Below are 13,459 nucleotides of genomic sequence, written 5' to 3'. Positions count from 1 at the left end.
GGGTTCAAACCCATATTCTGACAGGTCTGAACTATATGACCCTGGGCAAAACACTTCCCTCTCTGAACCTGTTTCCTACTTGTGAAAAAAGAATGATGATAATTCCACTACCTGCTTCATGCAGTTTTTGTGAGAAAAGAGCCTTGTCATTCTGATGTTCCATATGAATATGTTATTATTATTATCAGCAGTAGTAGTAGTATGTTCATTGTCTAAGGGAGGGACTTCAGCAGTTCCTTCCAGTCTTGCCTGGGAATGGAGGGTAATTACCTTAGTCATCTATCTTGTCAGTCAAAATCAAGATAAGTAAAAATATGGACATGGCCCTTTGTGGAAGTAGAAGATGGATGGGAAAGTAAGTGAATTCTTTTTTCTGGGAATGGAAAGTCTGTCTCCATCATTTCCAAGGAATATAAAAAATATCCAAGGCCTGCTCTGTCCTAGCGTAGAACCTCAAAGTAGGAGAAAAGCCCTTGTAAATGTCACACCGACTCAAATGCTCCCTTCAACACCTTGGTTCATTCACTCCCTCTTTCAAAGGCTGGCTCTCACTCCTATGGCCAGCCATGGATTTTACTTCTAAAATGGTTTCTCCACGCCTTGCTTCTGGCAGGACAATTTGTTCCATTTCTTCCAATTAACAAGTCCCTTAACCACACCGAGATGCCTGTGCAGCCCAGCCTCTTGAAAGGACACGCATTTCCAAGAAGCATGGTCCCTGTGAGCTGAGAGCTCCCTGGCACAGTATAACTCACACTTCCCATGCCTTCACTGTGGGATCCAGTCCTCATGCAGGCAAGCCTCCCAGCCCAGGCTGTGTAAAAACTGCAGAGACTGGCATTAAGCTGGCAAAGTGGCTTCAATTAACTCCCCACACACATGTCCCCAGCTGCAGGGACAGAGGACGGTGATCAAATACAGCAAGCACATCCCTCCCTACTCCTTGCTTCAACCACACTTTACTGCAGGCTCTGCACATTAAAGAAAAGGAGTCTGTTATTCACATAGAGAGAAGGGAGGAGAGGGAGAAACAGCATGAGACGAAATGCATTTTGAAAATCATTTGTTTATTTAAATATTATGCTTCTGAAAATACCAGAATGCAAGACATGGACATTAGTTACAATGATAGAGAGGGAAGTGAACAAAACAAAACAAAGCACACACATAACAACAGCAGCATCAACAACAAACTAAGAAAATAATACGGGCCATCTTAAAAAAATCTGCATTTCTAAAATACGTGTATCTCACCCTCAGAATCAGATTATTGTTTAAAGGCTCCTTGAAAGCACCTTCTTCTGGCCTCTTTCTCTATAAAGCAGCCTCTCCTTTAACTCCCTTTAGGGAACTTCTTATAAATGAGGATCTGTATCTCTAGGGATTTCTCTAGTTAGAAAAGTGTTTTATTAAAAAGTATATGTTTGCAACAGAATGCTGAGCAATATAATTAGCTGGTTGCTTTGGTTTTATTTTAAGAGACTGTATAGCCAAATTCTAATTAAACATATTCTCAGGATGTTTGAAACGGGACAGAGCTACTGAAATGGGTAGTGAAATGAAAGCAGTGAAGGCACCAGAAGTGGGAGCCAGCTAGTCAGCTCTAGGGGCACAGCCCGCTTTGAATCACTCTGATTCATTTCTGTTCTTGGCTCTATTCCCCCACTTTAGAGAGGTGCGTGTTTGGTAGAGAATCGTTGGACATTCTGAGAGTCCCCTCATTAGGGCAGCTGATTGAATTCTCACCCTGGAGCAAAGAAGTATAGCAAGAAAGCTGCCCAGTATTCTAGTCTCCTCTTCTCCCCAAAATAAACCCATGGGGTGACTTTGGACAAGTCCCATCCTCTGTCTAGAGTTCTTTTCCTCCATATGTCAAATAAGGGGGTTGGATGAAGGGGTCTCTGGTTGCCATCTCTGATTTGGTGAATCCAAATTGCCTTTTCTCTAGTATGCTGCTTAAATGATGTCTGCACTTCAAGTCAAGAAACTGAAACTATGGGATTTTAGTAACAGAAACTGTCCCCTATGCCCTCTTGATGCCTGACCCCTTCCAGAAACTTTCACTCATTTGACTAGTTGATCATGTGTTCCTTACAAGTTGAAAGGAAGAAAACGACAGATTATACCTGTGTTCTAACAGCCCTATCTAACTGTTCCTGTCACCCCAGAAAGCTGCCCAGGCTCCTGTATCTGACTAAAAATGGCATTTCTCACTTGATGTACAGGTCTGGCTACATAATCCCAAAATAACGCTGTTATTTCTCCTACTCCATATTTAATCCTGACTTACTTCCAAGATAACTTGAGGTGCAGTTTATATACAATAACATCTCACTTATCCAGAAGTTCCTTACCTGACAGCCTTCCCTGTCTAGAACACAGGTGAGAAGTAGGAAAAGAATAAAGAAAATAGACATCACAGTCCAATGAAGCGCCTGCATGTTACACACAGGCCTTACTCTGAATGTATTTACTCTTACTTAAGTCACAGTTCTGTCAAGCCTGTTTACCTGGTCTCTTAGTCTCTAGCCACATTTGAAACAACATATGGGGTGGAGGAGGGAAGACTTTATATAGGCAGGCTCACTGACTGCCAAGGAGGTAATAGCCAAGACATAACAGTAAAGGAGGTGGAGACAGAATAACAAAGCTTCTAAGTCTGGGGTTACCATTTTACAAAGGACCTGCCAACCTCTCACTTCTCCTAACTTTTGAGGACTTCAGGTTGTTACAGCACAGAAGAAGAATGGATGTCCTTAAGGAGGATCCTGAGTCATCTAGAAGAGGTTCAGTTATGTTGAGGAGCCTCTGTTTAAGAAGGCAGGAGAATGTGTCAGAGAGTTTGGAGAGATTTCTTTCACTTGGGGAAGTCTAGAATTCTAACATGCCCACAAAATGGTTAAAATCTTAATGATAAAATAAACTCGTGCTGCTTAAATTGGTAAAGTTTAATTATCTCAAATAACTGCTTCTGTTGGAGCAGCTGATCTTAGTGAATATCTGAGGAATATCCACAACATATATTATATGTGTTTATATACACATATCTACATACATGTCCATGTATGTATATGTCTACATACAAATATACATGCATATACATATATATATATACATACACACATACCTCCTTAAAGAGCCTAGAGTTTGAATGGGACTTACCCTGAGAGCTGCACAATTATGGAACAGCAGCATCCTCTGAACAAAATGACCTTTTCATCAAGTTACAAAACATTAAAGGTTAAAGAATGTTTGAAAGGAAGTTAATACTTTTAAAACATTATAAAAATCGCCATTCTTTCAGGGACCTGACCAAAAATGATAGGAGGCTCTGCTGGATGACATTTAGGTATATACATGAGTAATTGTAAATGACTTACAGTCAAGGGGTGTGAAATATTTACACTGTCTGCTTTAATTCGAAAATTGTGAATGAACTTCCTTTGGAGAGGCAATAGAGATTTGATGGGTACAGATATCTAAAGAAAGGCCTTTCTGCTCAGAGTTGGTTTAATTGCAATTTTGAAGTCACATTTCTTTCCTCTCTCGTGTATATAAATGACACTAGAACAAGGAGAGTGAATCGATGAGTGTCAGATTTTCTAAGCTTCCACTTTACATCTGACCTGGATGGTGCAAACTCCAGTCACTACTAATGGGGAAAACAACTATCAGCCTTGCTTTATCACTATCCTCCTTTCCTAACAAGCTCTGTGGAAACACTTCATGAAACTGGTCTCCAAAGGTCTGCAAAGGCTCAGCCTGCAGTGGAAAGTTCAGGGACCAATCCACTGTGTTCCCTTTACTTGAGGCCCTCCCCCAACCAACTCTCTCATCTCTCCCTGCTGACACCGTGGGTATTTCCTGCCTTCTGAACCTTGAAGGTGCTCAAGTTTCCACATTAACTGCTGGCACCAATCTTTGTGCTCAGGTGTAGCTAATGTTGCTGAACTTTTTCTTGAAAGACGCGAAGGTGTACATGCACACAAAACACACAGACACACATTACACAATGCACAAATAGCCCTATCCAGGAGCTTGTAGTAAATTAGCCCAGTCTATACAGAGAGTATAGGGGACCTCCTTATTAAACACAGACATAAACTTAAATTTCATTTCATGGTTAGGACAATGTTCTGTCTTTACCTATTTATCTATCTGTCTATTGTCTGTCTGTCTGTCTATCTGTTACCCATGTTGCTGTTTCTCCATTACCTATCATACATTTTCTATCAATCCATTAACTATCATCTTTCTGTCTATCTCTATGTTAGGAGAGAGGAATTAGGGGCAGGGCAGGAGAAGAATGGTTTGGGCTCCTTTGCTGTTTTATTTTCCTTCATTGGATTTGATAGGTAGGGACAATCTTGACAAGACATGTTGGGGGGAAGAATCCTTACTGAAGTCAACCAAAGCCTTAGTACAGTCTTATTGGTTCATTTCTTCTCCTAGCTGAACATAGCCAGGACTTTAGGTGGGGATGGGCTTTGAGTGAGAGGAGGCAAGCAAGATGGAGAGAGGACTGTGGGTTGGGTGAACACTGAGTCCCTTTGTAATCACCTGATCCTTCTTTGAATAACTTTGCCTCTACTTTCAACTACCAGGGCCATAACCCACACAAACTTCGATCACCACCATGTCCAGAGAGTGGCCCGTGTTTGCTTTTGGCAGAATTCTGGGACAGAAACCTCCTCCTAGGTACAGTGGCTACTTAAGGGTCCAATGTTCCAGTTGCTATGGGAGGAGCTACATTTGAGCCAGACTCCTGTTCTGTTGCCATCTGTTGTACAGCGAGCTCTAGAACCTGCCTCTGAGTCTCTGTCTAGTCTTCATGCATCCAGTATGTCGATACTTTTTTACTTCATAGAAACAAACCTAAATATTGAAAAAAAAATCATTGTCAAAATCAAATCCCTTTCTATTTTATGAGCCTCTGATCTATTGGTCACTTAAGCTCTTCCTCTTGAAGCCTACACATAGACTTCCCTGCATGCTAGCAAGCTAATTGACCGGAAGCTTCTCAATTAATTAATTAACTGCCACGGCTACACTATATGTCTAGTCATGTGCTAGGTGCTTCAGGGGAGAAGAGAAGACAGCTTTCTGCCCTGAAGGAGCTTCTGGTTTCTCTGAGATGAGAGGACTTATGGATACGAAGCAGTCAGAGTGATACTAGGAAGATGTAGCTATTACTACAGGGACCAGTGGGAAGGTAGTTCTAAATTTGTAATCTTTTAAAAAACTTGAATTAGAATTCTTAGTCTATTATTTACTTAACAGTGTGTTTTTTGGGCAGGTCACTTCCTCTCTTGCCTGTAAATTAAAGGGGTTGGACCTCCAAGACCCTTTCCACTTCTGGGAAGGGAGAGGTCTGAAGTCAGTAGCATAAGATTTGCAAAAGTTCCCTTTTCCTTCAGTGAATGGACAGTTTTAGCTTCCCTTCTCTGGAATGAGAGGACACTTAGGACCTTTTGGCTCCTTATCTTCCATAGTGGCAAATTCAACCTCTAGGCATTGTCTAGGCCCAGCTCCCATCTCTACCCACAAGCTTTTCTAGGAGAAATAATGCTTGTTCCCTGTATGAGTGGAGAGAAGAGAATATTGATACATATCAAACCTTTTCACTTTAAGAAGAGAAGGCATTTTAATTTAATTTAATTTTGTATATATTTTTAATATATTTTTATTTTAAAGTAGTTTTGTACAGGGAAAAGTGCAGGGATCTTGCTGGTAGCTTAGCTTATCTTTTCTTGGCCCAGTCCTAAACTGGGCTTTGGCTTCTCTTTAGTTTGTGACTTGGGACTTGACAGGAAGGAATTATGTCCCAGGTAAACCTAGTTGGATTGAGAGAACTTGAGAGAAACTTAGCCTTATATAGTGGAAAGTCTTGGAGTAAGAAGCCCTGGTTTCCAATGTCTGCCCTGTATACCTGTGGATTCATGGTAAAGTCATTCAGAGCCTCAATTTCCCAATTTGTAGAATGGGAATAGTAACAGTATATGCCTCACAGGATCATTGTAAAGATCAAATAAGATAATAGATGTAAAGCACTTTAAAACCTTAACATACTACATAAATGTTAGTCAGCAACATTGATGATTATGATGATGACACTGTCACTCTCCTCTCTGGATTATAATTTCATTCAACTAAACATTTACTAAGTTCCTATAAAGTTTAAAACACAAACATAACATTCCCTGCCTTCATGGAGCTTAAACTCTATTGGAGTGCCGGGTGCACAAATTATTCATAAATAAGGTAATCTGAGAAAACATTAACAATTTTGGGAGGAAGGGTCAAAGAAGACTGAGGAGTTGATAGCATTTGACCTGAGCCAAGATCCAGAGAGATACTGGGCTCCAGGAATGGAACACAGTCTGTGTGGATTTAGAGTGGGAGATGCAATCTCCAGTCCTGGGAATAGCTAGTAATCTATTTTGATTGGAATGTGAAGATTCATAAAGGAGAGTAACAAAGATTTTAGATGGCGGGCCCTGGAGATTGCATTTCATCCTGGAGGCAATGGAGAAGTAGTAAAGGGTTTTGAGCAGAAGAGTGGATTGGTCAGTTCTGAATTACATGGATCCAGCTGTCTAAAGCAGGAAAGGGGGACAGATGTTAGCCCCAACTCCATTTCTGTCTTTATCCTCCTCTCCTTACTACTTTTCTCCTTTCATCAATCTTTTCCCCACCCAATCTGGGCCTAAAAACCAAATAAACCCCAACCCCCCCCCAAAAAAAATTAGGAAACTTAAGTTTTCTCTGACCCTTTGCCTCAATAATGGGGAGTGGTCCATGATTTCAAAAGAAGCTGTGTCCTGGAGTAACCCTGGGTACCCTTGTCATTCAGGGTAGTTGTGAGGGCACTTTTGGAAACAATTGTCCATTCCTGCTAACCTCTAATGCATATGGACGTGTGTGTGTGTGTGTGTGTGTGTGCAGTCCTTCTGCATCTCTATGCTCACCTGGACACATGCTGAGATGGAGCTGTGTTTCTGAACACAAGGTTTCTCCATTTGCCTTACTCTCCCTAGGTTGAAGTCTTTATTCTGTGGGTGCTATCCAGAGACCTCTGGATATCCTCCAGCTTGACTGACTATACCAAACAATTGGAGCTGTCTTCATGTTCTCTCCCTAACAACACTCGGATCTTCATAATTGAGGTTACCGTACCTGAGTTCAGAGATCTAGGGAATGATGAGTGGAGTCCCAAGAACTGAGGCTCATAGGCTTGTAGACCAGTCTAGGGTCCCAGTACCTTTCACAAAGGAACACCTCCAAGACCCAGGCAGTACAACTATGTAGGCTCCTACCACTTGGATTAGATCAAAGCCCTTTCCATGTGAAGATACAAAGCCAAGATTTGAAGTTTCCTAGCTAGTATAGAGAAAGAAGGCAATGAAGTGTTGAGGGATGTCATCAAAGTCCCAGAAAGAAGGCAAGTAAGATACAGTAACAAATAATTAAAAAAAACCTGGTAGTAACAAGTTGAAAACCCCAGGTTAACTGATAGACGGTGACTCCAGCTTTAGAGAGCAGACTTGAGCTGTGTGCTCCCCTTTCTTTGGCAGGAATAGGGGAGGACACTGGGGATCCTTCTCTCTACCCCATCTCCTTGGCCTCATTTGAATATTTCATTGGGTACCTCCAGAATGATCCATTTATCATGCAAATAGCTTTGCCCTCTGCACAGGAGAAGGGGGCTCATCTAGCTTTGCAAAGCTGGGCCTGATTGGTAGTAGAGACAGCAGCATCTGTAATATTTTCGTTTGGCAACGAAGCCATTTACCAATGCCATCACCTAAACTCCCAACACTGAGTCACTAACTACTTAAAGGATTTTATTGACAGCTTTGATTTTTCTTAAATTTTTATTTTATTTTGAGCCAAGTGGTGACTTCTTTGTTCTCCCACCTTCCCATCTATTTCATTTCCTACCATCTTACTCATCTCATTCCTTTTGTAGCCCAGGTGGGATCCCTGGGCTATGTACCAGGGAAAAAGAGGATTGAGGGCTTTGGCTTCTTAGAGGTGAGCTTTGATTAAATATAAAGAAATAAACTGGTAGGGAAGTAGGAGGAACAGAATGAAAAAAAAAAACAAAAGGAAGGGGAGGAAGAACATGGAAGAAAGTGAAAAAAGTCAAGAAAAAGCAGAAGTAAAGAAGAATAAAGGCAAGAGGTAACGAACTGAGAAATCGTAGACAGAAAAGGAGGTGAGGGGAGGAATGGACAAAACAGAAGAGAGAACAAGAGGAATGAAGAGACAAAAACATTAGGAAAGAAATTTTAAGAGAATGAGAATTAGTTAGTTCATGTCTGCACTGCAAATCTAGGGGTCACTTAAGTCCAAGGCCTGACTCATTCCTTTGGGAACTCTGGGAAAACCAGAGCGGTGTAAGGCAACCCCTTGGAGTGGGACTTCCTAGAGCAGAGACCACAGAGCTGGATAGCAAACCCGACCCTGCAGCTAACAGCAGGACTCCAGACCACTCCCTACATTATCTCAAGGCCCAAGGGAGAAGGGGTTTGCTAAGAATTAAGGAGCTAAACTGACACTGGAATTCCGGGAGGGAGGGAGAGAGTGGTAGTAGTAGTTGCCAGTCCAATCCTCTTCTCTCCCCTCCCCCCACCGCCTAGGGTCTGAGGTCGCAGTTGCCTCAGGTTCCAATGCAATGGCTTTGCCTTAGGGCTCTGACCAATTGTTTCTTTAGAAAATTTATGTCCCGAGGTGAGAAAGGCCTTTAAGCTCAGTAGTCTCCTAAATCCTCAACTATATTGGTGAGTATTTAAAGCAATTCCTTGGATGATTGAGTCAGATGCTGGAATTATGTATGCATGTATATTTGTATGTATGGATAATTGTGCCAGTGCTTAGTGCCTACCTGCTCCATGCAGGCTGAAATACAGAGATAAGTAATGTATCTATATAATGTATTATATGCACACATATGATAAAAAAAAACCCATCCCATAAACTTTTTCCCACACAAGGGAAAGGACTTATTTCAGAAGGGGAGCATTGTAGGTGAGCTGTGTTTATGAAGGCCTAATGCTGAGAAACAATCTGTCCCAGGAAAGAAGCAAAAAAAAAAAAATTGAGAAGGGGGCCAAAGAAAAGGTTTTTTTGTTTGTTTGCGGTTGGTTTAAATCCCTCTGGGTTTTGCAATTAAACTATTTGTGAGTCACAGAATCATAGCGCATTGGAGTTGTAAGGTATCAATTAGCACAATCCTCTAATTTTGCAGGTAGGGAAACTGAGACCCAAAGAGGGGGGAAGGCTTTTCACAAGGGTAATAACAGAGTCAGACTCAGACTCAGGTGTTCTTGCCTTTAGATTTTGCTCTCCTTCTACCAAAAATACGACTGAAATCCTTTTGATTAGAGAACAGAAATGGAGAACCGTGGGGAAATATAGAACCTACACTCATTACACTCATTCTCCTGGGTTCGCAGCCGGTGGGGTATTTCGGGGATAGAGAAAATCTCTGGGGTTCGGAACGCTCTTCCGCGATCCCTAGCTTCCTTTCCTTAAGTCCGTACTGCACAGAACCCCGGGCTTCAGGGGCTGCCTCGGACAGCAGCACAGGGATAGAGGACAGGTTTCTGCTTCATGGGCATGAGTTCCATCCTTTGGGGGCTCCAACCCAACGGAGAAAGCGCTGGTCCTTTCTGGATACGGGACAGTCTAGGGATCTGCACAGAGTCGGAAAAAGTAGATTTCTGCAGCGGAACATTACCCACTCTGGGGCTGGGGAAGCTTGATGGGTTACAGAAAAGTTGTTTTCACTCACGCGCGTTCGTGTGCTAGTTTTCTCTTTTGGACTTTACAAAAGCATAGATTGACAGTGCAAGAAGGGACCTTGGAGAGTCAGTCCTATCCCCTTTTTCGGCAGAAAAGGAAACTGAGAGTCATAGAGGGGAAGTGACTTGCCCAAGGTCACACAGCTAGTAAGCGGTAAAACCATTTTTAAAGAATTACAAATCCTTATAAACACACAAGCATTCATACACGTGAACACACTCGAGTGCTATTGAAAAGACAGAGTTGTCAGTGGTGTTCCTTCCCTTCTTCCCCCAAGTCCCACCCTATACCGAAAGCTAGGTTTTGGAAGGAAGGAGGGCTGCCCGGAAGCGGGGGTTGGCCTCCCAGAAATCCTTCCCTTTTCTCCCTCCCTCTTCTAACAGATACTCGACCCAGTCTTCCGAGGATCCCGAAGGTTCTGCAGAAGTGGCTTTAATATACGACTCTGGTTTTCTAAGGTTTATTTCACGTCAAAACTGTAAAAGTCCTTTGGAGAATTTACAGACAAAACATCTGGTTCGTTAAAACAAAGCTACTGGAATAAGAAAAACAAACTGCGCTGCTGTGTAAATGCAGTTACCCAAACAATTTACTTTCGGGCTAGATCTGAGCCTAAAGCGGGGAAAACTTTTCGTCTGTCTTAAAAACTATGTGTCTTCTGGATTTGGGAGGCCCGCGGCTTGGGAGCCGGGGTAGCCAGGATCGGATAACCCCATAGTGAGTGGAGCCGCTGGGAGTGTCGGTGCTCCCTCAGTACCCACTTCCCAACCCTTCCCCAGGGGCAGTAGCGTCCTGCCCGAGTGGTTCTCCGCGCTCCTTTTTTTTTGCAGGACTGGCCCCCTGAGCCCGGGAGGAAGGAGACCTTGCTCCTGGAGGCCCGTGCTTCCTTGGGCATGACTTACTTTTACTCTGGCTAGTCTGACTTGTCCTGTGAGAAACTGTTCGTGGGTCCTAGTCCCTTCCCCTCAACCTTCTGCTCAGGCAGCCTTCCGCATCTCGGCTCCGCCAGTTCCACTCTTTTGCTTCCGCTCCTGGACTCCCAAAGTTTGGAACGTGGAGGTGGCCTGGCCCTAGCAAACCCAGGTCCCAACTGCTCGTCCTTGGGAACTTAGTGGTGAGCTCCGGAGAGACTAGGCGGGGCGGGGCAAGGGCCGAGGGGCTGGGGAACTGGGCCCGGAATAAGGTTGGTTGTTGCAGGGAAAGGAAAGCAAAGACTTTTCCAGGTTTCTGAGTGCTATCCCTAGCCACGCCTAGTGTGCCTGGCCTCCAAGGGAAAGATGCACCAGGGTCGGCCTGCCCGCCCCTCATTCCGGCAACTAAGTCGCAAGATAGAAAGCCGAACCGCTCCCTCTGGTTCGACGGCCAGCAAGGCGTCTATCTGCCCTTTCACCACGAACCTTGCATGCCATTCTTCTCAATCTAATCTTTAAACAGGGAATCCAGGCTGTTCTTGGTCCTCCCTCCTCAAGTATCCCAGACTGGAGAGAGGTTAAGGACAGGGAACCGGCGCCCGACAGTGGCCTCCTTTTCTCCTCATCCACCTGCCCTTCCCAAGACTGGGGGCAATGGTTCCCAAGTACAGTGACAGCATTAGGCTCCGAGGCCCCAGCATGTAGGGAGGGCAAAGTCAGATTGTGTCAGGCTCCTGGAGCGCAGAAGGCCGCCAGTGCTTGCTGACCCAGCTCAAGGTGGCAGGAAACTGGCTGGCTCTTCAGGGGTGAGTTCTGGTACCTTCAGTTCTACTCCTGGGCCCCAGACTATGAGGCTCAACCCTGTTGGCCTCATATTGGATGGTGAGGGCACTTATGCAAAGTATTAATGACAACAATTCCAAAGAAAAACAGGTCCTACCCAGCCAGATGTCACCAAACCCTCTGCACCCCAGACCCTGCTCGATAGAGAAGCTTGCTACAGCACTGACCTTAAACTAGCCTTTAGGAAACAGAAGCTGCAACCATAATGTGTTACTTGGTAGGAATGTCAATGGGAATAGTTTGCCATACTAACAGCCTATCTTGGTCAAATCTAGGTCCCCCATCATTTCAGGGGAGGTTCTGTTGATTTAATTTAAAGTCCTCACCCAAACTCTCCACTTCCCTTTGTAAACTTCCACAGTGGGTGAAATTGGCTTTAGTGACAAGAGGAAACATTTCTTGAAGAGCTTAAAAGACTGGGTTGCTGGCAGCTTTGGAAGCCAAGGTTTTGAGGGTCCACAAGAATAAGAAAGCCCAGGGGTTGAGTGTCGGCGTCGGGCAGGGAGGCAGCCTAAGTATAGAGGTTCTCTTGCAAATAATTGTCCATTTGCAAGCTGCAAAGAGAGAGCGAGCTCGGGACTTCTTTTGCTGTTCTGAGGATTGGCGGTGGCTACTTCTGTAGCCATCGATTTTATACACTGTGCCTGTAAATGTTGCGCTTACTAGAAGTACAGACTGGCTCCCTGCTACGTAGCTTTGCAGCACACTGTTTGTTACCGTCACCAATACACTACAATGGACTTTACAGATGTTGCCTTGCTAGTCTGTCCTCTCCTAGCTCTGCAGTGCCTGGCTTTCCTTTGAACTGGATCTTAAAAGAAACCCCCGCAAAGCTAGGATACTTAGGGACTTGTCACTATGCCCCATTACTGCAATTAAGTTGCTAGTCTCAGGAAAGGGAGAAAGCTCATTGTTGCATTTTTCAGAAAGTTGAAACTTTTTACATTAGAGTAACAGGATTGCAAAGCAGCGCATTAGCGCGATTCTGTCTGTAGTAGCTGGCTCATTTCCCTGATCTTAAAACACTTGGCTGTTACACCTGATTTTTAAAGCCCCCACCATAACTTTGCATTTTCTTACACGTTTCTCAGAAGCATAAGCCTGAGGTCCTATTGCAATCTGCTGGCATCTTCCTTTCAAGCCCTTGGATGCATTTTAGGATGAATGAAAGCAGCTCTTGTTCTCTAGTAAAACGTGTATCTCTAAACTAATCACTGCAAAGATACAGCTAGCATTTGTGGTCCACTCTGATAGGAAATATGCACTATCCCTTGGACAGATATTTACAGCTGGGAGAAAGTAAGATAAAATGAGCAGTTCTAAAATCGAAAAGTTGTAGCACTTGGTGTCCTTTCATTTGGTAACAAGCCGGGAATTTGCCCTGACTTTCCTGCACCGAAGCCCCAGCCTCTTGGACTATCTATCCAAGCAAAACAAGAAGCTAGTGCTCCTGCAACGAACCCGATTACATTTTACTCAGTGATCAGTAACAGAAGTACCGCCAATGAAGAGAAAGGATGAGAAATAAGGGAAAAGAAAGGAGGAAGGAAGGAAGGAAAGGGAAAGGGAAGCGTACAGAAAGAAGGAAGCATAGAATGAAGGATGGAGGGAAAGTAGAGAGGAAACCCTCACAATGTGATTCTCTCACTTAGCCTTATACTTGCCGCTGGCTCTTCCACTTTCTGCTAGATGCTAATAGAAAACTCACAATATTTTCTGGCTTCTTGGCGATAAAGATCTGCCCTTCCTCCTTCTAAAAATATTATGTAAATTGCCAACATTAGTTTACACACCTTCTTACTTCTAGCATTCTGTTACAGCTCAGAGTATAAGTTCCTACTGTAAGTCATCCTAGGCAGAATATTCTGTTGGGAGTTAAAGAAAAAGCCCAAGGTCTT

The 13,459-nt window shown here is 43.7% G+C and overlaps 1 long non-coding RNA gene across 1 annotated transcript in view; it reads right to left on the bottom strand.

The window, feature by feature from the left end:
- LOC110207428 (uncharacterized) overlaps positions 1-12,461 on the bottom strand; it is a 70,745-nt gene extending 58,284 nt beyond the window's left edge. Inside the window, exon 1 of the long non-coding RNA XR_002324157.2 lies at positions 10,710-12,461. This is a non-coding gene — a long non-coding RNA (uncharacterized LOC110207428). The remainder of the gene's footprint in view (positions 1-10,709) is intronic.
- Between the last annotated feature and the right edge of the window lie 998 nt (positions 12,462-13,459).

Source organism: Phascolarctos cinereus, unplaced genomic scaffold (genome assembly GCF_003287225.1).
Source record: "Phascolarctos cinereus isolate Bilbo 61053 unplaced genomic scaffold, phaCin_HiC Scaffold_2;HRSCAF=192, whole genome shotgun sequence".
Classification (NCBI taxonomy): Eukaryota; Metazoa; Chordata; class Mammalia; order Diprotodontia; family Phascolarctidae; genus Phascolarctos; species Phascolarctos cinereus.
This window is presented reverse-complemented; position numbering and strand designations above follow the sequence as displayed.